At 47.2% G+C, this 26818-nt stretch overlaps 1 protein-coding gene across 5 annotated transcripts in view; it reads left to right on the plus strand.

The window, feature by feature from the left end:
- The first annotated feature begins 973 nt into the window (after positions 1–973).
- Positions 974–26818, plus strand: part of MGMT (O-6-methylguanine-DNA methyltransferase) — a 285152-nt gene continuing 259307 nt past the window's right edge. For 3 of the 5 annotated variants that reach the window (XM_089898362.1, XM_089898360.1, XM_089898361.1), the window contains exon 1: positions 9791–21141. The gene's annotated coding sequence lies outside the window, so the exon portion shown is untranslated. Of the gene's footprint in view, positions 1075–9790; positions 21142–26818 lie in introns of those variants that run through there. The other 2 variants (XM_022568447.2, XM_022568451.2) reach the window with 1 other exon arrangement.

Genomic DNA, 26818 nt, shown 5'->3' on the forward strand with positions numbered 1-26818 from the left:
GCCTTCTGCTTGTAAGGACATGAGTCATACTGGATTAGGAGCCCACCCTAATGACCTTATTTTAACCCGTTGCCTCTGTAAAAAGACCCTATCTCCAAATAAGGTCACTGGGGGGCTAGGATATCAGCGTATCTCTTTTGTGGGACATAATTCAACCCATAATAATGTCCACACAACACCAAGCAGTGCCAGGCACACGTGTGCTCACTGAACAGCCACTGAGACTGGGCGAGTCTAGGTCTTGGTGATCAGGCAGCATCTGAGTGGCCATGGATGGCGACAGACCCGTCACAAACACTGGAGGCTAACCCCAAGACCCTTTACTGTGTATAGACTCCAGATGTTGTCCTGCTGAGCTCTGCGTGGTCTCTGCCCTCCGGAAGCGGCCGCAGGGAGAGTAGCAGGCGGGAACCAGCAACTAGGTTACTGGGTGCACCAGACGCCGAGCCTCCAGACCCGCCCTTGCCTCCACACCTGCCCTGCTACAGGGCAGAGGGCGCTCGCCAAGTGCTACGGTGCTGACAGTTGGTAAACAGGGGGGGCGGGAAGGGCGCGGCCCAGCTCGTGCGGGTAGGAAGGGCTTGCAAAGGAGCGCAGGGCCCTGGCGCCGAGGCCGGAGAGGGCCGGGCCGGGTCGGGGGCCTGCAAAAGCCGGGCCAGGCAGCGCCACACGTCCAGCGAACCTGCGCAGAGCGGGGTGGACCCCGGCGCCGCCGCACTGGGCATGCTCCGACCTGGGCGAGCCTGCGCCGGCGGGGAGGCGGTGCCCATCCTCGGCCCCACCCCACTAGTCTAGGCCCCGCCCCCGCGCGTCTGGCCCCGCGGCCCTCACGTCCAGGTCCCTTCCCACTCTGGGCCCCGCCCCCGAACCTCGGCTCGGCCCCGCCTCTGCGCCTCCCGGCTGCGCTTCCGCCACGTCCCGGTGCGTGTGGGCCCCGGGAGCCGTACGTCAGGCCCCGCCCACAAACCTCGGCCCCGCCCCCGCGCCACGGACTTGCCCGGGCTTCACGCGCTTAGTCAGCTCTGCGCGTCCCTGCGCTTGCAGCTCCTCTCGGTCGGCGGTTTGGGCAGCGCGGTGAGTGTCTGGGTTGCCTTTCTCCCGCCAAAGTTCGGGGCTCTCCCTGGGGAGAGCAGGCGTCTGGAGCCCTTGGGGCAGTCCAGCCCCCAGTGGTCTTTTGAGCGCTCCCCACCCCACCTTGCCATCGTGGTGGAGCCCGCTCTGACCATCTCCCCAGCTGACCCTTGTGGGTCCCAGGTGTGACCAGGTATGGCCAGGTGTAGCCAGCCCTCTCCCAGCCTGGGGTTCCTCGGCCAAGTTGGATGACAGTGGCCTGGCCTGGCCTGGGAGTTGTGGCCGCTTCCGCCGAACCTCTAGTTGGTCAACACCTTCGACGCCCTCCTGCCCTGCACTGCTGACCAGCGCCAAGGGGGCCGCTCCTCTGCCTTCTGTTTCCAGGAAGCTTCCAGAAGCCCGTAGTCCGGGCCTGCCTAGCAGCAGGCCCTTAGCAGACCCCTTGTGCAGAACCCCCCCATGGCCTCATGCTTGAGACAGGGTGAGAGGAGGGCCGCGTCCTCATCAGATGTTGGCATACATTACGCCCTAATCGCCTTCGTAAACAGCAACACGTAAACAAGGGGAGTGTGAGAGCCACTTACCCTGGGCTCCGTAATTCCCAAGTCGGTGATAACGCTGTAGAGCAGTTCTAAACGGTATTCCTCACTCCCTGGGCTCATCGTTTCCTGAATCTCAGAATGGTGTTTGCTCTCTGTGCCTCAGCTCAGTAGCTGACCTTGTTCTGGAAGCACATTTTGTATATGTGAGCACAGCTTTTGCTTGGTTGAGTGGATGGTCATCAAGCAGGGGGGGACTGATTTGTCCGGAGAGGGATCACCGCAGCTGTTAGCAGCAGAACCCGAAGCTGTAGAACACGAAGAGCTAAGGATTGGACTGGCCAGTTAACTATGAGCCCTTAAAGTAGCTAAGCCAGGCCCTCCTCTACATCTCCCCATCCCGAGACCTGATGGGGTTGGGGGTGGTGTTGCTTTCATGAGTCCCCGGTGGAGAAAACACTCAGGTGAAAAGGACACAAGGAAGCTTAGCCCGCCATGGGGGTAAACAACTTTAAGAAAATGATGTCAGGGCCGCCCTTTCCATTCCATCCCCCACCCCCAGCTGGTGGTTAATATCGAGTTAACTCGGACCTTGTCCCATGAGACAGTTCACGCCAGGTGTGCCCTTGCTCAGGTCCAGAGCCTGCAAGTTGCAAAGGAGAGCTGGCCTTGCGCTGGCAGGCGTTTCATTTCTGCTTGGGTTCTTGTTTTGAGTTAGGATTTGAGTGGGAGAGTGGTGTCTGTTACAGTCTGGGGCTGGGTGAACCAGGCCTCAAGGGCAGAACTACACTAAGGTACTTTCCTAGGTGAATATTCTTTTCATTAAAATAAATCTGTATTACACACACTAGATTTAACTAACGTCATTAGACGCTGCTTTAAAAAGGCCTCAGTGTTGGAGAGCAAGGTTTAAAGAAATAAAGCCCCAGGTGTGGACACGGTGGTTAACATCTCACTCGTGTTCAGCTGCGTGTTCAGCTGCGGCGGTTCTTAAACCTCTTTTCCTCTCTGTTTTGGTCTTGCTTGGATTATCAGTCGAGCCTCACCTGGGCCTTATCTTCCACTCAGACCTGCTCTTCCACGGTTTCCCTTACAGATGTCTCACTCAGGGACCATCCATCCTTCCTTCAGGGAAGGAGGCGGAAGGAGGGCCTGAGGAGGAACGCGACTTCCCTGGCGTTCCTGTGGACTTTCTCCTCCAGGCCTCTTCTCTTGCTTTCTCAGGAACCCCAAACAGTTTACTCTTCTTCTTATTTTTTAATAAAACAAACTTGCTAAATTGCCTTTATTCTTATTTTGCAGAGGACAGACATTTAGAAGCCAGTGATTCAAACCAAGACTCTTGTATTTCAACTCCCCCTTTTTGGGCATCAATGCCCTTTTCAGTTTTGTAGTATATTCTCCTTGGTAGGAAAAGAAGGAAGCAGAACAGTGCTTTCTGAATTCTCTTTTCCCATAGTCATCTGTTAACATTATTGCCAGGTTTGTTTTCACACTTGGCTCTGACCCCACCTCCCTCCATGGCCCCAGGGTGAAGTTCCTCTTCTAGACCCACTTTCCTTGAGGTTTTTGACATCCTGTGTCGTCTCTGAGGCTCCGGGTCCCTGAAAGGCCCTGGGCTCCTTTGGCTCCTGTCACAGTCCTCCCAGACCCTCTGTTTCCTGGGTAGTTTCTGGTAGTTTCTGAAAGAGGTTGGGGTCTTATCACAGAATATTATTTAAAGGAAACCTGAAGATTTAAACATCAAAGACGTATAAACTATAATATAATACCATTGGGTGAGAGTGGCCTTTTCATAAATGAACCAATCCATTGCCCATTCTCGGTTTGAAAGTGTGTGTGGTTTATCTGGGAGGGGGAGGGAGGTTTGACTGCAGGATGGCTTGTCTCCCCTTGGCTGACATCAGTTTTCCCATCCCGTTAGCTCTGGAGGCCTTTCTTGGGCATAGGTCGATGAAAGTTGGACATCCACCGTTAGAGGCAAAATACTGCGAGATGTGTGTTCTGTGGCATTTGGGTAACTGCTGCATTGTCTGCTGGTCAGTGGGAAGAAATAGTCTAGTTTTCTTTTAAATTTTCTTTAAAACATTAACAGCAATAAAGAGCTTATCGAGGAGGGCCGCAGGGCTTGGGGAAACCATATAAAGAATATATGATGGCTTCCCTGGTGTCGCAGTGGTTAAGAATCTGCCTGCCAATGCAAGGGACACGTGTTTGAGCCCTGGCCCGGGAAGATCCCACATGCCGCGGAGCAACTAAGCCCGTGCGCCACAACTACTGAGCCTGCGCTCTAGAGCCCGCGAGCCACAACTACTGAGCCCATGTGCCACAGCTACTGAAGCCTGCGCGCCTGGAGCCTGTGCTCTGCAACAAGAGAAGCCATGACAGTGAGAAAACCCGTGCACCGCAACAAAGACCCGACACAGCCAAAAATAAATAGATAAATTTATTAAAAAAAAAAAAAAGAGTATATGGGGTACAGTGAATGACCTACTCCTTTATATCACTGTTAAAATGAATTGCCTAAGAAGAGGAATAAATCATTTTTGTGACCTTTTGTAAACTTTGAAGGAATCAAAGTGGTTTTGGCAGATGTGGCTTACGTGTAAATTGGTCACAGACAGTGTCTTGCCAAAAGTGCTCGAAACCCCTGGTAGTTAAGCCAGTCTGTGGCTGCCATCCTCCTGGTGTCTGCTCCAGCTAAACAACTAAATAAATAGGCTGCCCCAGGGGCCACTGACACGGCAGTGACATCCTTGGCCACGTGCTAAATGCTGACACCTGTTTCTGATACCACAGGTTGTTTTCAGTTAGACTGGGGGCTTAGCAGAGGAGTGGGGGTCTCCAGGCCTCGTGTCCCCTTGTACCCTCCCCCTCCCCCAACCTGGAGTAAACTCATTTGGCCTGTGATGCAGCTGTGATAAAAACCAGTTAAAAATTCTACAGAAACATTTTCTTAGGGTTGTTAAACTTGTTGTCATGTGTGTATGTGTGTAACTGTGAAAGGAATTGTGAGAGAGCTATAAATGCCTAGTACGTTCGCTCTCTTCCTTGGAAAATTTTCTCGTTAGAATAATTTCCTACCTGTAACACTTGTGAAGTCAGCAGAGTATCTAACCCAAGGTCTGTTGCCCATTCCCAGAAGTCTGCGGGTGAGACTGAATGTGCGGTCCACCAATGGCAGGACTCGTAAAAGCCGGCACTTGTCAAATCTATTTGTTTTTATTATAGACATCGATCTGCCGGTTGCAATAATGCATTTATGGACATTTTTCTGCAAGCACAGCGCTGGTGGCAGTTTTTACTGACAAATTGAGTCATATGGATGATAGTTTAGAAAACTCTCACCTTATTGACAGATTGGGCAATTCCAGCCCTGGATGTTCAGAGGTTTCTAGATGGATGGAGAGAGTGAATTGAATCTCAGGGCAAAATATGGGATGGGACATTTTAATGTTGAACTTTAATAAATAACTGGTAGGTATTTCTCATTTGTTTTTACCCCCAAAAAAAGGACTAAAAGTAGGGGCCGAGGGTGTCCCCTTCAGATCTGGCCCACTTGTCGGTGTTATAAGTAAGAGCCACCACTGAAACGCGGGCCCCGTTGCTCTCCTTGAAGTGGGATACTCGTGAGCTATAGCAGAACAGTTTCTCAAAAGGCGGTCTGAACCCTGCTGGTGTCAGAATTACTGAGTGTGCTGGTTAAAAGGAAGATTATAGCACCCCTTGCCAGACCTACTGGGTCAGAACCCGGGGACCTGTGTCTTTTCAAGCGCTCCAGGGGACCCTAATGTTTGAGCATCTCCAGGGCAGGCTTAGGGTTGCCTGAGGAGAGCTCTCCAACCCACACAAGCTCCGAGTTCCCCTGCCACGTGGGTCCATCCTCAGCCGGTATTGTTCTGAGTTGCTTGTGCTGATGGATCTGTGTATGGTTTTGTAACTCCTCAGAGACACGTGAATCTCTTCGAGTTGTAAACCCGACGTGTTATCCCCACGTTATAGTTTTCGGTCTTGTGGTTATGACAGAACGTGCAGATGTTACCAAAACTTTGGCGTTAGTTTTACAAACAAACGTTAAGCATGGACAGCCATATTATATTTCACGCCCATCTTTCCCTTTGAATGGCTGGTCTTGCTTTTTCTCTCTCTGGGTAGAAGCATTTTCACGGTGTCAGGTAAGGGTTAACTTTCATATATGCCACCAAATACATTTTGGGGAAGCTGAACTGAGTTTTTATTTATGAAGTGCCAGTTGTGGGAGAGATTCTGGTGATGCCGTTTACTAGCTGGGTGGTTTGGGCAGCTGTAAACCCCTAGCTGCCTCCTCAGCTGTGGGATGGTAGTGATCACACTTACTCTACCTGGATAAGCGCAAGCACAGAAGGTAACAGATGACTATTTTGTGAAGTATGAAGCACTGCCTAGATAGAAATTTTAATTTGGAACCGTAGTCTCATAGAAGGATGAGACTAACTGGAAAAAGGGTGAGGAACTGACCAGGATCCTTGTTTTCCCTCCAGTACAGTCAGTATCCTTGTTTCTCTTCAGTCCAATTAGCATCCTTGTTTTCCCCTCATCCAGCCAGCATCCTTGTCCCTATACCCCACCCCATCCAATCAGCATCCTAGTTTTACAGATTTAACACTATCCACGCCCTCATTTGGGGTGGTATATGCAGGGTTAAGGTTCCAGCCTCTGGGAACAAGACGGACTCAGTTTGGACCTGGCTCCTTAATTACTGTCTGTGACCTCAAGTGAAGTCACTTAACCTTTACCGAGCCTTCGTTTCTCCAAAAATCAGGAAAACGGCATTGCTGTTCACAGGGCTATTGTGAGCTACTGGGAGAGAATCCCATTTGGGGAATCAACCCGGGTCCCCCCATGGTGAGCCCTGAATAATAATAATAATAGTTGACATTTGTTAACTCAGTCACAAAACTGTTTCTGGTGGAGGCAAGACTAGGGACGGAGCCTCAGTTGGGCTCCATCTCCCGTGACTGTGATTCCATGTAGCGCAGACCTTCGTTTCGTCTGGAGCATCATGAAGCCTAGGGCTGATTTGCCAGGTCTCTGAAATTCCTTTTGTCTCTAAGGAGGTGCTTTGCCCAGCTGCCTGTTTCTAGTTTTTTACAGTGGATGATTTGGGAGCCACTGAAGTGGCTGGTCTCAAGGAGCTTCCCGCTCGGGTGGCAGAGTTCTGTGTCCAGGTGTGCCATGCTGATGGCCAGCTTGTGCTGGGTGGGCCTAGAGCGGGCACGTAGGCTTAGCACGTGTGTGTTCCCAGTCCCGAGTCACTTGTCTCTGGGAGGCCTGACCTTAATCGTCGGTTAAATTGAAAGAACTTTCTGGAGGACCCGACACTATGGCAGTGGCCAGGAACCAGCAGTGACACCAGCATATGACAGTGTTTTCCTGTGTGAGAGGGAGTCACAGTAGTGAGGGGTAATGTGGTCCATTAGGTGGGCTTTGTCAGAATTAGAAGATCTGAAATAATTTTTGTGTGTATGTGGAAATGGGCCTTATTTTGGGGTCTCTTTACCTTCATATCACTCAGGTTCAGCCTCTGGTAGAGTTACATTCCAGGAGATTCAGTGCAGTCATGATACTGCTGATACTAACATTTATTGAAGGCCTTGCTGGAGGCTTTACCCAGTCTGTCCTAGGGAATTCTCGAGGTCACCTGCTGAGGGGGACACTCAGGGTCTTTGTTTGCACGTGAGGAGGCTGCCTGGGAGTGAGCGACCTGCACAAACCACTGGGGTAGGAGTTTTCAGCCCGGGTTTATTTGTCACTAGCGCCGGCTTTCCCGACGCACCGTGCGTGCCACCTTTGGTGGGGACACAGGGACACTGTCAGAAGTCCTTTGGGGACGAGAAGTGGCGTAAAGAAATGCATTACCTGTATGTTCGGTTATGCTTTCTGGACATCAGTGTGGGCGAGCATGGTCCTCTGCATTGCGGGAAAAGCAGTGCACCCAAGCCTGTCCCTGGCTGAAGGGGCCCCGCCCCCTCCTGGTGTGCAGCCTGCCCCAGGGGAGGGCCGAGTGCAGGGGCGCGGTGCCGGCGAGGCTGTCCCGTGTGTGGTGGCCCTTCGTGCAGGTGGCCAGGGACACCCCGTGCCTCGCCGGGGCCGGCAGGTTGGTGGTGCGGATACCGGAGGAGGGGCGTCCGCGTGCTGGGCTCTGGTTTAGGACCCGAGGCACATACCTCGCCGGGTCTCTGCCACCTGCTCCTGTAGCGGTGGGAGTGCTGGGCGGAGCACCTGTGCGGAGGTGGTAAGGCTTCCCCCAGGGGGCCTGAGCAGCGGGAGTGTGGACGCCAAGATGCGGCTGGGGACCTGTCAGCGGCTCCGGTGGGGCATTGGGATGTGTGAGGGTCCAGACAGGAAGCCTGCAGACCTCGAGTGCTGCGCTGGGGCGCTCAGTGGGTGCAGGACGGCGGGCTGGCAGCGCTTCCGGTGCACCTGCACGGGGCTGGGCGAGGGCGAGGAAGGAAGAGGGGGAGGAGGGGGAGGTGGCAGCAGGCAGCCCGGCGTGAGCAGTCGCACCTGGGGAGGTGCTGTCACGTGGGGCTGCGGGCCGTCCGGGGGCTTTCCGGTGGGGAGCATGGGGGTGAGGGTGGGAGCGGGCAGTTCTGGGAGAGGCCTGAGTTAGGGACCCCTCTGTGAATGAGAAAGGAGCCAGTGTCTGGTCTGCGGGCTTTTTTTTTTTTTCCCCCCCCCGGGCACGCGGGTCTCTCACTGTTGTGGCCTCTCACTGTTGTGGCCTCTCCCGTTGCGGAGCACAGGCTCCGGACGCGCAGGCTCAGCGGCCATGGCTCACGGGCCCAGCCGCTCCGCGGCATGTGGGATCCTCCTGGACCGGGGCACGAACCCGTGTCCCCTGCATCGGCAGGCGGACTCTCAACCACTGCGCCACCAGGGAAGCCCTGGTCTGCGGGCTTTTAATTCCCGTAAAAGCAGTCCTCCGGGAGGGCGTGGCGGGAGACCCTGGCTTGAGCGGGAGTCATCCCTCGCTGCCGGGCCTGGCATTTGGGTTCCGAAGCGGGGAGACTGGCTTGTTGTGCCGCTTCATTCAGGCAGGAGTGGCAGCGGGAGGCGCGAGGCTCAGGAACAGGCCTCCGCACCCCCAGCCCGCGCCCCGCGGGGTTACCTGCGCCTTCCTGCAGGTAGTCTCAGGATCTTTACGGGAAAACTGTCCAGGTTTGGGTGTACAGGCACATCACAACGCACGTTACCAATAAAGCGTGTGCTGCTTCTCCTCAGACGCACACCTCGGAACGCTGGACTGGCCGAGCGATGGCGAGCCCGCCTTGAGGGACAAGAGGCGGCGGCTGGGGAGGGAGGCCCTGGTGGTCCCCGATGGTCCCCAGTGGTCCCGGTGGGTGAGTGCGAGGGGGGCGGGGGACAGGCGCTGCCCTGCGACGTGCTCACTGCTGGACTCGCCCCTAAGTGTCCATGTGCTGTGCTTGTTGCCTGGCTTCACCACGACAGCAGGGACGGTGCTGGGGGCACAGGGAACTGGAGGAGAACGTGTGGTCCCGAGCGGGCGTCCCAGGAGTGGGCGGCGACCCTCCCCTGTGAGGCTTTTCACACTCCCGTGGAAGTTCCTAGAATAAAGGGCGAGGCACAGAAATGATGTATTTCCAAAAGTTGGTGAATTTAGCCAGCTATCCCACGAAAAGCCCATGTGTGCTATTCTTTATTGTGCAGAAGAATCTGTTTCTGTCACCAGTGTGTTGTCATCAGATTAAGCTGTCGAGTCAGATGGATGGCCAGTCGAGGCGGCCGCTTGCTGATTGCCGGGCCCGTGCCGACGTGGGACCATCAGTCTGCAGGCCGCCCTGGGCGCAGGTGCTGGTGGGGAGGAGGCCAGCCCGCGGGGCGGGTCACCAGAGGGAGGCCGCGCCAGGCAGGTGGCTTTCGAAATTTGTTGCAGGAGCTGTTACTTAGAACCAAAATGCCGGCTCTAACATTAAGTAAATATTCCTAAAATTCAACAGTCTCCACCCTCTTGGCCACGATCGACCACCGTTGTGGTCGCCTTCTCCCTCCAGGAGGACAGGCTCCCAGAGAGCAGTGCGTTCTGTCTGTCCTGGGTGACCAGCAGTTTACTGGGACGCAGGACTTTCAGGGCTGACGCTGGGGGGGGGGGGGGTGGGTCCAGGCAAGCCGGGTGGTTGGTTCCCCCCTGACACGCTCAGTCCTGGGTCGGGGATGACATCCTCGCTGTCGCCCCACCACTGGCTGGATGCACTTGGGCCCTGAGTCACAATCACTAGTTTTCTTTTTCTTTTTTTCCCCTACAAAAGTATGGGCTTTAAAGACTTTCTCTTAGATTTTTTTTAATTTGTTTATTTTTGCCGTGAGCGTAATGAGAACGTTTCCCAGAGCCTCTGTTATTTCCCTCTGGACTGAGTTCCCCGTTGCTGTCCTCGTAGCGTTCCCTGGACTGTGTGTCAGACCAGAAAAGCCTCCAGAGGTTATGGTTCTGATGTCCTCAGCGGCGTTCTCTTCTGTATGTTGAGGTTTCTTGCTCGGAAACCCTCTCTGGGCCTGAGATGCTTTCACTCTTTGCCGCTATCATGACGATCCAGGCGAGGTGGATTCTGGGAAAGCTTAGTTAGATACTCTTTTGTATTGTCCGAAATAAGTGTTTCCAGTGGTTTCAGACTTGGAAGCAGCTATTTCATGTGCTTCAGTCATGCCCTGGCATTCACGTGGCAACTCCCAACTACTTATTGGAAATCCATGTCGTGGCTGCGCGGGTGCCTGCTCTGTTGTGATGGTCGGGTGCTCACTACTACCCTGCGCTTGGTCAGCAGGACTCAGAACGGCGGGCCACTGCCTCCAGGCCGCCCGGAGCTTACGTTGTCTGGAGGGTCACCTGTTGGAGACTGCGCACGTACCTTCTCTGCATGGGGCCAGGCCAGCTCTGTTCAGCTCTCGGATTTGAGGCTGCCTCTTGGGGTGCAGAGCCATGTGGGCTCTGGATTTAGACGGTGAGAACTTTCCCGTCTCATATCCCTCCACAGCTGATGGAGGAGCTGCCCGGCCCCAGCCTCAGCGACCTCGGTTGCTTTTGCCTCGTGCGCCCCACATAGTCTCCCTGCTCTGTCCCTGAGGAGTGCCTACCCCACCCGCAAGGGCGCTGTAAGGTAAGCACTCAGGCAGACACAAACAGGAGCGTGCCCCTTCCTCCTCCTGTTGCAGGCAGGGGTCTAGAGGCGCTCCAAGGTGACCCCTCTTTCCTACGCAGGTCCCGAATGAAATGAGCCTGTGAGGCTCATGTTGATGCCACTTTCAGCCCCACGGCCCTCCACATTTGTTCCGGCACCTTCTCTAGATACCTGTGCATCAGCCCTTCGCTCTCAGAGGCCCCAGAGCACCCCCCACTCTCACCTAGGGATCCTTCTCTGATTCAGCCCAAACATAGACACTCTCTGCTCCCAAGCTGTCTCTGAATCCTTCTCCTGTTGCAGCCCTCTTGGGAGCCTCTTCAGCCCCCATAATGTCTCCTCGCACTTACACTTGGGTTTCTGCTTTACTTGTATTGTTTTTGTCTCTTCATGCTGGCTTTCTGAATTGGAAACTCTCCATGGCCTGGTGTGGGGCTTACACCTGATGGAAGGCCCAGCAAAGGCTGCAGAACGCAGGTTGCTGTGGACTGAACGTGCCCCCTGAAATTCATATGTTGAAGCCTAACCCCCAATGTGACTGTATTTGGAGATGGGGCCTTTAGAAGGTAATTAAGCATAAATGAGGTTTTAAGGTGGGGCCCTAATCCACCTTAGGGTTGGTGGCCTTATAAGAAAAGGAGGGAGAGATCTTTAGTATGTGAAGGCACAGGAAGCAGGTGGCTGCCTGCAAGCCGGGAAGAAAGGCCTCCCCAGAAACGCAGTCAGCTGGAACCTTGGTCTTGGACTAGCCAGCCTCCAGAGCTGTGAGAAAATTAATTTCTGTCCTTTAAGCCGTTTGGTGTGTGATATTCTGTTATAGCAACCCAAGCTGACTAATAGAAGGTGAGGCGCAGACTAAAGTTATTTCAGAAGCACAAAGCTCATGAGGGGTTTATGTATGAAGTTGGAATTTGGAGATAAAGATAACTCTGTAATCAGACAGTGCTCAAAAACAGCACTGTGGGCTTCCCTGGTGGCGCAGTGGTTGAGAGTCCGCCTGCTGATGCAGGGGACACGGGTTCGTGCCCCGGTCCGGGAAGATCCCACGTGCTGAGGAGCAGCTAGGCCCGTGAGCCATGGCTGCTGAGCCTGTACGTCCGGAGCCTCGGAGCCTGTGCTCTGCAACGGGAGAGGCCACAACAGTGAGAGGCACGTGTACCGCAAAAAAAAACAGAACAAACAAAAAAACCCAGCACTGTCCTCAGGCTTAGCTCTTAGCACCCCAAAAGGTGTATGGGAGCAAACGAAAGCAGAATGAACAGAAACCTAAGGCTTATTACTAGGGTCCTCAGAGGTTGCAGAAAGGAGATTTGGCGGGTGGGCCAAGAGACACCCAGAGGGCCAGGGCACCATAGACAGGCCTGGTGTTGTCCTGGCACTGGGTGGACATGTGCTGGAAAGCTGTTGAGGCCCCAGGCCCTGAGGGAAATGGGGAGGAGGGGAGGAGATGTGGGCCTGAGTAAACATTGGCGGACGGGGCTTCTTAAGCATGAGGGGTTACGGAGCCAGCCTGTAGCCTCCACTTGTCACCTGGGAGTTTCTGTTGGTTGGTTGATTTTTTTTTTTTTTTTTCCCTCTTGATACTGGTCAGTTCATTCTCTACTCCTTTCTGGATCAAGGAGCAGCATGGGGTCATTTGTTGGACACTAGTAGGAACTCTAAGTACTGTGCAGTTTGCTACTTTTCATGCTAAGATGTCTCTGAGGATTTTTGGACGTCTCTCTTGAGTTGGGAACTTAGCAAGACACTTCTCACTGGAAGCTTGCTGGCCCACACTTGCACCAAATTGGCCTACATTACATCTGTGGCCACTGATGGGGAGATATAATAAAGACAGGAGATTTACATTGACTTCTGCCCAAGTCACCAATTCTCCATGTGTCGCACTTTGTTTTGTACCTCTGCAGAATGTATCAGATACGTGGGTATTTTTGGGATTGTTGCAAAGAAAACTCAAGTTGTAAACTTTTACCTAATGGATCTTGCCATTTCTGAGCTCTGACCCTCTGTGCCCTTACCGTGTGGCCACCACCATGCCCTAGAATCCTCTTTGGGGGACCCAGCAGTGGCAGGGAGGGGTGTTGTGGTCCAGGCAGGAGAGGCTGGAGTCCTGGGTGAGGTTGTGTGCTGTGCTTTGTATCGTGCTGTTAACATTTGAAGTGTGGATTTGTATTCTCAGTTACGTTTTATTTATTTGTTGATCAGCATAGCTATGTTTGTTTAATTCCATACTGAGAGTCTAAGAATACGATTAACCTTGAGGCCCATCTTATAATGTAATTATTAGTGATTGATTCTGTTTCTCCTTGAAATCAATAAGAGGGGCGTAATGGTGCGGTGTGCAGTTGGGCTCTATTTCTTATATTTTCGTAAACGTGATTCTGTGACAACAGAAGTATTGGTTTGTTACCGGAACAGATTTGATGAATCTCAAGCATAAGATCAGTTTTATATAGTTATTGCGGTGTGTTGTGTTCCTTACATGACCTATGTTAACGTGGCAAGTGCCACTAAGGCCTCCCACCACCAGTGGTCAGGGTGGGGATGTGCAGTGATTGATCTTCCTGGGAGTGCTCTAATGTGAAGACAATTCAGGCTGTTTGAAGTATATTTTACAAGTGTGCCCTGGGCCTTTGGGATGTTATATTGAAAAACCCAATTGTACAGTTACCATGGGAACCCAATTAGAATAGATTGCTTGATTTTTTTTTGTGGTGGGGGCGGGGGTGTCTTTCATCTTGACCAAAAATCCAGTGTATTTTAAATGTTTTCATATTCCCACACTGACTTGCTACACCAAAGGATTGTTTCTTCCTCCCCTCCTCTTGTTTCCAGCTTTAAGCCGAAATAGTGATAAGCTCTCTAGGGTGCTTTATGAGGAAGTCTCCTAGAGAGACTTAATCAGATTTGTGTGGAAACTTTTGTGCAGGTCATGGTCGAGGCGGTAGTGAGCATTTATTGTAAAAAGATGGGAAAGTGGGTGTTTTCCTGTGACAGCACACGGGGCCCTCATGTCCCTCTGGTCGTGCTCTGGATGCCAGATGGGGATACAGGTGTGCACCTCTTTTCTTCCCCAGCTTTGCAGGTGCGGGATTGCGTCCTGAAAGGCCCTGGGTTTCCGGGACGGAGAGAGCAGGTGGGGTAGGGCAGGGTGAGGTCTCAGGACTCTTCCCTCCACGCCTGTGTTCCTTTCACTGTTTGGGCTCAGAGACTTTTTGCACTCTAAAAACTTATTAGAGATTCTAGAGTGATATATCAAAACAACATTGAAAGTTAACATTGAAAATTTTAAAAATATTCATTTAAGCAACAGTAAACATTTTAATACAAATAACACATTTTAAATGAGAAGTAACTATATTTTACATAAAACAATTAGTGAGGTGAGTGGTATTGGTTTACCTTTTTTAAAACGTTTTAAATGACTGGATGGGTAGAAGGCAGCTAGATTCTCGTAGCTGCTTTTGAGTTCAATCTATTGCAATAGGTTGTTTTTTGGCTTCACACCAATAAGTAACTGGAAAAGGGAGAGACACTTAATAGCCTCTTCAACTAACTGTGGATAGTCTTCTTTGACACCACATCAGAACTTGACAGGTGGTAGTTTCTCGAAGGTTCATGCAGTGTGGAGTGTGAGCCCTGAGTGTGAACTTTCTATTCTCCATTACACGAAAATCCACTGTGTAGCTTGTACTTTGATTTTTGTAACAGCATTCATTGGTCCTTTGGAAAATTTTGGTTTGCTGAATTATACAGATCTTCCAAATGTTGACATGTTTCATAATACAGTATTAAAAATCTGTAATGTCACCACCTTTCTCCTTAGAAAAGTCTTAGAACTGGAGGTTGTCAAGCCATGCTGGTGGATACAAGTTTCCCAAAGTTCTGAACATCAGCTTGAAAGCTCTCGTTTTATCATTAACAACATATACTGTCAGTTGTGTTACAGTGACAGCCTCACTTTGCTTATTTGTTTATTTTTTAATGTGGTACGGATTTACTCTCGCTCAGATGAAGTCCAGCGAGAGGCAGCCCGCAGCCGTGCCACTCAGTGACTCAGGGATCCAGTCCATGCTGGACACGGCCATCACTGTTTGAGCTTGTCCAGAGGCAGCTCATCTCCTCTGTACCAGGTCCCCGTCCCTAACAGCCAAGTCCGGTCAGTGGGTGGCTCTGGACAGGACGTCTGGAAACCGGAAGGTGCCTCCCCTCACCCTCGGGGCTGCCCTGCCGCTGGGCCAGCGCTGCCTTCTGCACCAGGCCTGGGAGGCCGGCACCCGGGGCCCAGGATTCTTCTGGGGGCCCCCGGACATGTTTCAACTTCTCTTAAAATCAGAAGAAGACATGAACACAGCTGTCCCTTGGTTCCCGGGGTTGGGGGGAGTGGCTCCAGGTGCCCCGGCGGTGCCCAGACCCCCTGTTTATTTTTGAGAAAATATCTGAATAACCGTAGGTGATTAGTCATTCACACGTGTAAAGCTTTTGTCTCATGAAACGGTCACCAGTTCCTCTCAAATCTGTAATAGTCATAAGAGTGCCCCCACCACCCCCAGACAACCATCGTTCTTGTTTTGCAGCAGAAGTGCCCTGTTGTACTTGCCGTTTGGGCACAGAAGGGCCGAGATTGAATAAAGGTCACAAGTTTGATTTTGATAGTTTCATCAGGACATTCTTAAATTGTTGTTTTTTTTTTTTAACGAGTTTATGGTGGGGAAGGATAGGACGAAACCCTGTATAGTTTGGTGCTGCTGTCTTGGTTTTCGGCAGTTATACTCACCATTGCTTTTGTATCATCGTCTTTCACCAGTTAAGTGTGATGTTTGCTGTATTTTTTTTTTTTTTTTTTTTTTTGCGGTGCACGGGCCTCTCACTGTTGTGGCCTCTCCCGTTGCGGAGCACAGGCTCCGGACGCGCAGGCTCAGCAGCCATGGCTCACGGGCCCAGCCGCTCCGCGGCATGTGGGATCTTCCCGGACTGGGGCATGAACCCGTGTCCCCCGCATTGGCAGGCGGACTCTCAACCACTGCGCCACCAGGGAAGCCCTGCTGTATGTTTTTGTAGGTGCCTCTTATCAGATTGAGGAAGTTCTTTTCTCTCATGTTATTGCTGTGGTGAGTTATACACAGTGGTTTCCGTATGTTAAGCCAACTTTGCATTCCTGGGTAACCCCCACCTGGGCTTGATGTATTCTTATTTTCATGTATTGCTGAATTCAGTTTAATATTTCTGAGGATTTGTGTGTCTGGGCATATGGGATATTGATCTGTAGGTTTCTTTTCTCCACATGTCTTTCTGGTTTGGTGTTAGGGCGATCCTACTCATAAAACAAGGCCTTTTATTTTCTGGAATAGTTCATGTAATCTTAGTATTGTTTCCTCTTCAAATGTTTAACAGGGTTTACCAGTGAAGCCATTTTGGTGTGGAGTTTTCTATATGGGGTGGATATTAACTACGAATTCAGTTTCTTTAGTAGATAGAGGGTTATTAAAGTCATTTATTTCTCCTTGAATGATTTTTGATAATTTGTGTTTTCCAAGGAATTTGGCCATTTCGTCTCAGTTGTTGAATTTATTGGTCTAAAGTTATTTTAATTTTCTTTTATTGTCCTTTAATGTTTGTGGGACTTTAAATCATGCCTTTGTATTTATTGCTGATATCGGTAATCGTCTTTTCTCTCTTTTTTTTCCCCTAATTGGTCTGACTAGAGGTTTATCAGTTTATTTTTCAAAGATCCAACTTTTGTTACCATTGATTTTTCTCTCTTTTTTTTCCCCTTTTACTGACTTCTGCTCTTATCTTTATTTTCCCTTCTTTCTGCTTACTTTGGGTTTAGTTTGCTTTCTTTGTAGTTTAAGGTGGAAGCTGGAGTCCTTTTGTCTTTCTCATATTAATATCCAGTGCTAAAAATTCTCTCTAAGCACTGCTTTGGCTGCATCCCACAGATTGCTGTGTTAGGGTTTCGTTTTCATTCAGTGTGATGTGTTTTCCAATTTCCCTTGTGATTTCTTTATTAATGCATGGGCTATTTAGAAGTGTGTCATTTCATTGCCAAATATTTGGGGACTTTCCCTATACCACTCTGTTATTGATCTCCAGTTTACTTACCTTGTGGTCAGAGGACATACTTCTTATGACTTCAGTCCTCCTAAGTTTATTGAGAGTTGTTTTATGGCCCAGAATGCGATCTATCTTGGTGAATGATTGCGTGCACTTGGAAAGGGTGTATATTCTGTGGCTTTTGTGTGGAGTGCTCTTGTAAATGGTAATTGGGTCAGGTTTGTTGCTAGTGATGTTCAAGTGCTGTATCTTCTTATTGCTTTTCTGCTTCCCTGTTCTATAAATTACAAGAAAGGAGTGTTGAAATCCCCAGCGATACTGGAGATCTGTCTGTTTCCCCTTACATTCTCTCTTCTTGCCTCTTACATTCTCTGTTCTTGCCTCATCTGTTTCAAACTCTTTTGTTAGGTGCATGCATATTTAGAATTTTTATGTCCTCTTGGTGATTAACCCCTTTATTCTTTTTTTTTAATTTATTTTATTTATTTTTGGCTGTATTGGGTCTTCGTTTTTGTGCCTGTACCTTCTCTAGGTGCTACTCTTTGTTTTGGGGTGCGGGCTTCGCGGGCTTCTCATTGCAGTGGCTTCTCTTGTTGTGGAGCACAGGCTCCAGGTGCGTGGGCTTCAGTAGTTATGGCACATGGGCTCTAGAGCCCAGGCTCAGTAGTTGTGGTGCACGGGCTTAGTTGTTCTGCAGCATGTGGGATCTTCCCGGACCAGGGTTTGAACCTGTGTCCCCCTGCATTAGCTGGCGGATTCTTAATCACTGCGCCACCGGGGAAGCCCCAACCCCTTTATTCTTAATGGCCTTTAGTCTTAGTAATTTCCTTCTTTTGAAATTAGGTGTTTGATATTATGATAGCCACTCCAGCTTTCTTTTCATTACTGTTTCTGTGGTAAATTTTTTCCCATTCTTTTACATTTTATCTGTTTTGTCTTTACATTAACACGTTTCTTGTAGACAGCATACTAATCGTATGTGACAATGTCTTTTTAACACTGAAGTATTCAGACCATTTACATGTTACGTAATTACGAGTGTGGTTGGTCTCAAGTGCACCATCATCATATTTGTTTTTTCTTTGTCCCGGTTGTTCTTTCACTCTTCTCTCCCCATTTTCCTGCCTTTATTCAGACTATTTGAATATATTTTTTAAATGATTTCAGTTTACCATTTATGTACATTATTGGCTGTCCCTCTCCTCTCTCTCTCTTTTAAGTTGTTGCTCTGGGGTGTGTAATAGTCATATTTAACTCATCATAGTCTGCATTCACATCATATAACTCATTGTCACATACAGTGTAAGAACTTTATATCAGTATACTTCAGTTTCTCTCATTCCGTTTTTTTGTTATATTCATTTAGTATGTTTTTTTCTACATACGTTATAAACTCCAAAATATACTTTCATTATTTTTGTTTTAGGCAGTCAGTTATCTTTTAAAGAGATTAAAAATAGGAAAAAAACCCAGCCTTTATATTTATTTGCCTATTTACCATTTCTTATGCTCATCATTCCTTTGTGTAAATCTGAATTTCCATCTGGTATCTTTTTTTTTTTTTTTTTTTTTTGCCGTACGCGGGCCTCTCACTGTTGTGGCCTCTCCCATTGCGGAGCACAGGCTCCGGACACGCAGGCTCAGTGGCCATGGCTCATGGGCCCATCCGCTCCGCAGCATGTGGGATTTTCCCAGACCGGGGCACGAACCCGTGTCCCCTGCATCGGCAGGCGGACTCTCAACCACTGCGCCTCCAGGAAAGCCCCATCTGGTATCATTTTTTATGCCTAAGGAACTTGCACCAATGTTTCTCAGTTGCAGGTCGGCTAGTATATTGATTGTCTCTTTTTTATTTTTATTTTTTGGTAAAAGGATTTATTTCACTTTCATTCTTGAAAGATATTGCTACTTACAGAATTCTAGCTTGTCGTTTTCCCCGCTTTTTATGCTTTAAACGTGTTGTTCCATTGTGTCCTGCCTTGCATGATTTCTGATGATCAGTTTTGCTGTCCTTAATTTTGTTCCTCTGTATGTAATCTTTTCCTGCCCCACCCGCTTCTGACCACTTCTCAGGTTTTTTTCTTTATCACTTGTTTTCAGCAATTTGTTTATGATTTACCTTGGTTTAGTTTTCTTTATGTTTCTTCTGCTTTGATTTCATTGAGTTTCTTGCAACAGTGCATATAGGCTTTTCATCAGATGTGAAGAAATAGTTCATATTTCTTCAGATAATTTTCTGAAACTCCAATTGTATGTGTGTTAGACTGATTAATATTGTCGCACATTTTATTGATGCTCTATTCATTTTCTTCAGTCTTTTTTTCTTTCTCCTCCTGGATAGTTTTAAAAATGTTCTATCTTCATTGTCACTCATTTTTCCCCCCTTCTGCTGTATCTAATTTGTTAATCACATCATGTGATTTTTCACTTTAGATACTGTATTTTACATGTATGTTCCATTTAGTCTCTTTTATATCTTCTATTTCTTTCATTATGTTTATGTTTTCTTTTATTTTTTTGAACATTTTTCACTTTAGATACTGTATTTTACATCTGTGTTCCATTTGGTCTCTTTTATATCTTTTTCTTCCATTATGTTTATGTTTTCTTTTATTTTTTTGAACATATGGGACATATTTATAATAGCTATTTTAACCAGACAGGCTGGCTTCAGAGCGGAGGATATTTAGAGCATGGATTTGGTGACAGCTATTTTGGCTGTCATTGTGGTGGCCAGAGGACCATGTGCTAGGAAAGAAAGTTAAATATGGCAGGGAACCTAGGCTAAGGATAGCTTATGCAGGCCCAAATGAATTCTGAAGTAGAGTCTACAGGCGGCCATGGTGAAAAGGGAAGTGGGGTGTTACCAGACACTCATTGTATAATCAGTAAGTGAATATCATCTTTCAGGGGAGAGAAACCTTTTCCTGTGGAGGAATTTGTCCAAGAGTTTTCGATAAGGGATGGTAAGCAATTTAATATTGGCTGTGTTTTAAACAAATGCAGGCATGATTTTTGCATGACTTTGTTTTGTTGTGAATCCTCAGTAGAAGGCGAGTGTATCACGTTATTCAGGGAACCAACAATGATGGTCCCGGTGGGCAGTGTTCCAGGCCCTCCTTGACTCAGGTGGAGGCTGTAAGGGAGAAGCATGAATTCAGGGGGAGCTTCTGAGATGGAGTTTGTGTCACCCAGGAGTTCAGTGGAAGCAGGGGCAGCTGCAGGGTGGCCATCAGAGCCGTCCCTCCTGGTCCTGCTCTGACTTCTGTTGGTGCAAGAGGTGCTGGGGGAGAGTGGAGGCCAGAACTCTGGGTGTGAGCTGCTGGGCTGTTCCTCGTCTGATCTGGAGCGAAGTACTTCGGGTGTCTGTGCCCACCTTCCCCTGTTGAGCCCCTCCTGCCACTGGCCACCCATGGTTCTTGCTCCTCCCAGTGGCCCTGCCATCTGGACTCTGGTGACACCTCATCTTCCCAGTATCCCCGAGGCCTAAAGGTGGCAGCAGCCAAGTCTTGAGTGGGCTCACCCTCTTGTGCTGGCTTCATGGTTCTTCTGTTCCCTGTGTGCCAGCCCGTTTCCTGTGCTTAAAGGGCCTGCAGTGTTTTCTGCTTAAGTTAGATCCAGGTCAAGGCTGGCAGTGACACACAGGTGAGTGACACGTAGGTGTTTGGTGACGTTGGGAGAAACAAGTAGAGTTTCTGTTAAGAAATTTAAAGCACTCTGTTTGTAGTTTTACTCCGAAGGAAGACGATTCCAGCTCCGTATAGAGAGAACAGAATTGGGAAGTGGGAAAATCAAGGGCATCTTGAATTCAGCCGATTTTCCTCTCGTGGTTGTTGCAGCTTTAAACGTGTGGCCTCGCTGGAAGGTCCTCTGCCGAGGGCTGACATTCTGCCAGCTCATGCTGCCTAAGAAGAGACCAGACCGAAGAAGAGTGTATTTCCCCCTGCGAGAATTCACAGCCGCTGCGGTTGCATCTCTGGCCAGCCTGGACCTTCATCACTGAAATTCAATAGTGTTGACGGCATTAACCCCCTGCATTGCCGTCTGCCTGGCCATTTAGAGAGCTCGGCGGCTCTGCATTTGAAAAATGAACCAACTCGACCTGTCCTTTGTCCCAGGTTTCTGGGTGGCTCATGTGAACCGCTCAACACAATGGTTTAATCTGTGCTTTTCCCACAGCCATGTGCACACCTGGGAAAATAAGAATACGTGCGTTCATCCCTTTGCTGTACACCTGAAGCTAACGCAACATTGTTAATCAACTATACGCCAATATAAAAAAAAAAACCTGTGTTCACGTAAGTGTGCGAGAACATGGGGGTTGCTTAGGGGGTGTGCGTGTGCTCTCACGGGTGTTACGTGAGCATAGGGAACTCGTGGCCGTGACTGCTGTGATGTTGCCAGATGCGTCCCGGACTGGGCAGGGTGCCTTCTGTGTGAATGCCCACAGTGCCCCTGTGACGCCACATGTCTGGAGTTGCTGTGGAACCAAAGGCAGGGAAGTGTGTTCGCTCACAGGTTTGGAGTCACATATAAATTTCAATCTGTACATACAGACAGACACAGTACGCTGGTATCCAGCGGGAGTCTCCAACGGCAGACCAATCTGTTTTTCAGTCTCAGTTGATTGATTTAAGTTTTGAAAGTTTCTCTTAGCATAATGTTCAGCCTCTAGAAAAAGTATTCGTTGCTATTTTCCAATCACCGGGTAAACATTTCCAGGCTTTTTCAGTTTTCCATTTTATGGAATTTTGACTTCAGTTCTTTGCTGTATTAATTTGATCTTCCTTGTTCTTCTGATGCAGATGGTTTTTTCTTTGTTCCTTTTTCCTTTCCCTCCCTCTTTGTTCTTTCCTTTTTTTTTCTTTTTAAAATTTTGTGTTGTTTGATACATACTAAAGAGTATATGAGATATTTGTGTAAGCTATGAAGTAAAAATAGCTATGAAGTAAAAATAATGATCAGGACACCTGTCAACTGCTAAATTCAGTGAAATTTATCTGTGTGCTTCCTCTCCTGTCCTGACCCCAGCTTCCCTAGCCTCCCCATCCCAGAGTTATCACTATTCTGAATGTTGTGTTTATCATTCTCTTGCTTTTTAAATGTGTATAGTTTTACCATCTGTCTACTCCTCAACAAAATCTCATTTTGTATGACTTGTTTTGACCTTTATTAAAAAGGATATTCTGTCGTCTGAGCATTCTGAGACTTGCTTTCTTCCACTCAGAATTATGTTTCTGAATTTTGTCTGAGTCGCTTGCTGCGTGTAGCTGTGGTTCATCGTCTGTACATTATAGCGCTTCATTGTATGACGACACCGCTGTTTGTTATACTTTTCTGTTCCTCTGTCACTGGGCATTGGAATTGTCCTGGGTTTTGGCTGTCACCCCCTGCCGCTGTGATGGCTCTGTATGCTGTTCCTGTGCACATTTGTCACAGGTTCTCCTTGGTGTACACTCAAGGGTACAGTTACTGCACTGTCAACCTCCAACATTTTGAGACAATACATGTTTTGTAAAAATGGTTGGAACAGTTGATGCACATTGTTTCCAAAACTTGGAATTTACTTAATAGTTGCTAACTTACTGGATGGGAAAGAGCATCTCATTGTGATCTTAATTTACATTTGTCTTATTACCAGTGAGGCCAAGCATCTTGTCATGTTGCATTCATGATTCCTCTTTTGCAGAATGCCTCTTCATACCCATTTTGCCTATATTTCTATTGGGTTGTCCTCTTCTTATTGATTATAGGAGTATTTTATATATTCTGGATCCTAATCCTTTGTCAGTTCCATGGCTGCAGTTTTATCCTCCTAGTATGTAGCCTAACTTTTCGTTTTCTTTATGGTGCCTTCTGATTTACAAGGGTTCTTAGTTTTCATGTAGTTGAACGTAATCGAATTTATGATTCTTTTCACGTAGAGTTCTATTTCTGTATCAATACCACATTGTATTAATTACCATAGCTTTAGGCTAACTCTTGGCATTAAGGGGTAAGTCCTCACAGCTTGCTTGTCCATACAAATTTCAGAACCACCTTGTCAAATTCTTCGAAAAAGCCTTCGGTGTGTTGGTCAGAGGCACTTGGATCTATAGGTAATGTGAGGAGAATAACATCTTTATAAGACAAGTCTTCCTCTTCAGGAATATGCTCTCTATGTATACATTTATTTAGGTGGTCCTTAGTGTCTCTTAGCTGTTAATAGCCTTTTCTCATGAAGAGCTTATCCATCTTTTGTAATGCTTTCCGCAGGTCCTTATTGTTTCGTTGTTTCTGTTGCTATTATAAATAGTATCTTTTTTTAGGATTAGATTTTCTTTGTCATTGGTACTTGGAAATACTGTTGACTTTTGTGTGCTCATCTTATATCTAGTTTCCTTGCTGAATTCTCTTTTAAATTTTAATATATTCTATGTATATTCTTTGATTTTCCTTTTTTTTTTTTTTTTTTTTCCGGCACGCGGGCCTCTCACTGTTGTGGCCTCTCCCGCTGTGGAGCACAGGCTTCGGACGCGCAGGCTCAGCGGCCATGGCTCACGGGCCTAGCTGCTCCGCAGCATGTGGGATCTTCCTGAATCAGGCCACGAACCCGTGTCCCCTGCATCGGCAGGCAGACTCTCAACCACTGCACCACCAGGGAAGCCCATATTCTTTGATTTTCTACGTGGACAGTCATGTCACCTATGAATGAGAATTTTACTTTTTTCTTTTTAATTTGGTAACCATTTATTTCTCTTCTTGTCATGTGCTGGATAGGACCTCCAGTCCTATGTTAAGTAAGGATATGGTGATAATTGATATACTTATCTTATATATTGTAAAGAGAAAGCTGCTAATTTTTCACTACCAGAAGTGATGCTTGCTATAGGCTTTTAGTAGAAAGGAAGTTTCCTTTGAGAAATTTTTTAAAGTCATCAATGGGCATTGCACTATGTAAATATAAGGAGTTAGCTCACGTGATTATGGAGGGGGAGAACTCGTAGGACCTGCCGTCTGCAAGCTGAAGACCCAGGAGGGCGGATGGTGTTAAGTCTCGGTGTGAAGGGAGGAGAGGACCGAGGTCTCAGCTGGAGGAAGGGCAGAAAGGGCAGATTCCCCTTCCTCCACCTTTTCTTTTCCTGGTCAGGCCCTCAGTGGATTGGGTGAGGCCCACCTCACTGAGGAGGGACAGTATCAGTCCACCGATTCAAATGCTAAAATCTCAACCCAGAAACACCCTCACAGACACGTCCAGAAACAGTGTTTAACCAATTGTCTGGACACCCTGTGACCCAGTCAAGTTGGCACGTGAAATTAAATATCACATGTGTATTGACCACACTTTGTTTATCATCCATCCATCTGTCCATGGACACGGGTTGTCCACCTCTTGGCTATTGGGAATAGCGCTGCTATGAATACGGATATGCAAATATCTCTTCATGTCCCTGCTTTCAGTTCTTTCACATAGCTACCCACAGGTGGAATTGCTGGATCATATGGCAATTCTGATTTCTTGAGAAACCTCCTTCCTATTTTCCATAGCTGCTGCACCATTTTCCATTCCCACGAACAGTGCACAAGGGTTCCAGTTTTTTTCACAGTGTCACCCACACTTGTCACTGTTTTTCTTTGACAGTAGCCATCCTAATGGGTATGAGGTGTACATTGTCTAGTGGTAATAATTATAAAGTAATTGTAGATGTAGTTGAGTTTAATTTTACCATTTGCTTTTTGTCTCCTGTTTGTCCCATATCTTTTTTGTTTTTTTAATTTATTCTTCATTTTGCTCTCTTTTGGATTAAGATGATATTTTTAATCTTCGCTTTTCTTCTCTGTTAACTTTTTAGTTATACATACTTAGACTTTTCTTCTAGTGATTAACCTAGAGATCACAATATGAATTCTTGACTTACTGTAGTTTACCTGAAATTGATACTTTACCACTTCCGGGACAGTTACTTTACAAAACTTTATTCTGTTTACCTTGGACCCAGCTTTTATGCTGTTGTATTTTGATTCTATGTATACTTTAAAAGCAATAATCAGTATTATTATTGTTATTGGTGTTTTAAATATTCAATATTCATGTAGATTTATCACACGCTTATCTCTTTTGGTACCTTTTGTGGCTTTCTTCATTTCCGTGCTTCCATCTGGGATGATTTACTTCTTGAAGACCTCTTAAAATTTTTTTTATTTTAATGCTAGTTGACTGGCAATGGATTGAATTTATTTTATGCTACTTTTTAATTTTTTTTAGATTTTTATTGGAGTATAGTTGATTTACAATGTTGTGTTAGTTTCAGGTATGCAGCAAAGTGAATCAGTTATGCATATATCCACTCTTGTTTAGATTCTTTTCCCATATAGGCCATTACAGAGTATTGAGTAGAGTTCACTGTGCTATATAGAAGGTTCTTATTAGTTATCTGTTTTATATATAGTATTGTGTATATCTCAGTCCCAGTCTTCCAATTTATCCCTCCCCACTCCTTACCCCCTGGGAACCATAAGTTTGTCTTCTACATCTGTAACTCTGTTTACGTTTTGAAGATAAATTCATTTGTACCCTTTTTTAGATTCCGCATATATGCGATATCATATGGTACTTGTTTTTCTCTGACTTAACTTCACTCAGTGTAACAATCTCTAGGTCCATCCATGTTGCTGCAGATAGCGTTATTTCATTCTTTTCCATTATATATATGTACCACATCTTCTTTATCCATTCCTCTGTTGATGGACATTGAGGTTGCCTCCATGTCTTGGCTGTTGTAAACAATGCTGCAGTGAACATTGGGGGTGCATGTATCTTTTTGAATTATGGTTTTCTCTAGATACATGCCCAGGAGTGGGATTGCAGGATCATACGGTAGCTTTATTTTCAGTTTTTTAAGGAACCTCCATACTGTTCTCCATAGTGGCTGTACCAGTTGACGTTCCCAGCAACAGTGTAGGAGGGTTCCTTTCTTTCCACACCCTCTCCAGCATTTATTGTTTGTAGATCTTTTGATGATGGCCATTCTGACTGGTGTGAGGTGGTACCTCATGGTGGTTTTGATTTGCATTCTCTCTAATGATTAGTGATGTTGAGCATCCTTTCATGTGCTTTTTAACCATCTGTATGTCTTCTTTGGAGAAAAGTCTGTTTAGATCCCCTGCCCATTTTTTGATTGGGTTGTCTCCATTTTAAAATCATAACTTAGCAGTTATTGATTGTTGAGTTGGTATTTTGTTTCATCGGTTTAAACAAGTCATTTCGTTTTCTCCTGGTCTCTAAAGTCTCTGTGGAAAGTCAGCTGTCAGCCTTGTCCTTGCCCCTTCGGAGGTAGTGGGAGTTTATCCCTCTGGCTGCTTTTAAGACTTTCTCTCTGGTTTTTCATTTCTCTGTGGTTTGAAACTAATTAACTGTGTGTGGTTAGTTGTGAGTTTTCTTCATATTTATTCTCTTTGAAATTTGCTGAGCTTCTTGAATCTCTGGTTTGGTATCTGTTATTTGTTTTGGAAAATCTTGACTCATTTCTTCATCTATTTCTCTTCTTCATCTGCTCTCCTTTCCTTCTGGGATTGAATTATAGGCGTTGGTCTTGTTTACCGTGTTCTCAAGGCTCTAATGCTCTTGTTTCTTTCCATACCTTTTTTCTCTTTCTGTACCATGGTTTGTATACTCTCTGTTGACCTGTCCTGTAGGTCAGAAATCCTGTTTCCTGCTCTGTTCCATCTACTATTAATCCTATCGAGTGAGTTCTGAATTTCAAATTTTGTGTTTTCAGTTCTGGAATGTCCATTTCACATTTTAATAATGTATTTCAGTTCAGTATTTAAAATTCTCCACTGCCCCATTTATTTTGTCTGTCTTTTCCTCTTATTTTTAAACACAGCAATCATAATTAAAGTTCTTGTCTGCTAACACCAATATCTTGGACATCCGTTCTTCTGCTTGTGTTTTCTGTTTTCCCTTCTCTTGACTGTGTAGTACGCACGTGCACA

Source organism: Delphinapterus leucas, chromosome 16 (genome assembly GCF_059928025.1).
Source record: "Delphinapterus leucas isolate spDelLeu-1000000601 "Yukka" chromosome 16, BTC_Dleu_Yukka2, whole genome shotgun sequence".
Taxonomy (NCBI): Eukaryota; Metazoa; Chordata; class Mammalia; order Artiodactyla; family Monodontidae; genus Delphinapterus; species Delphinapterus leucas.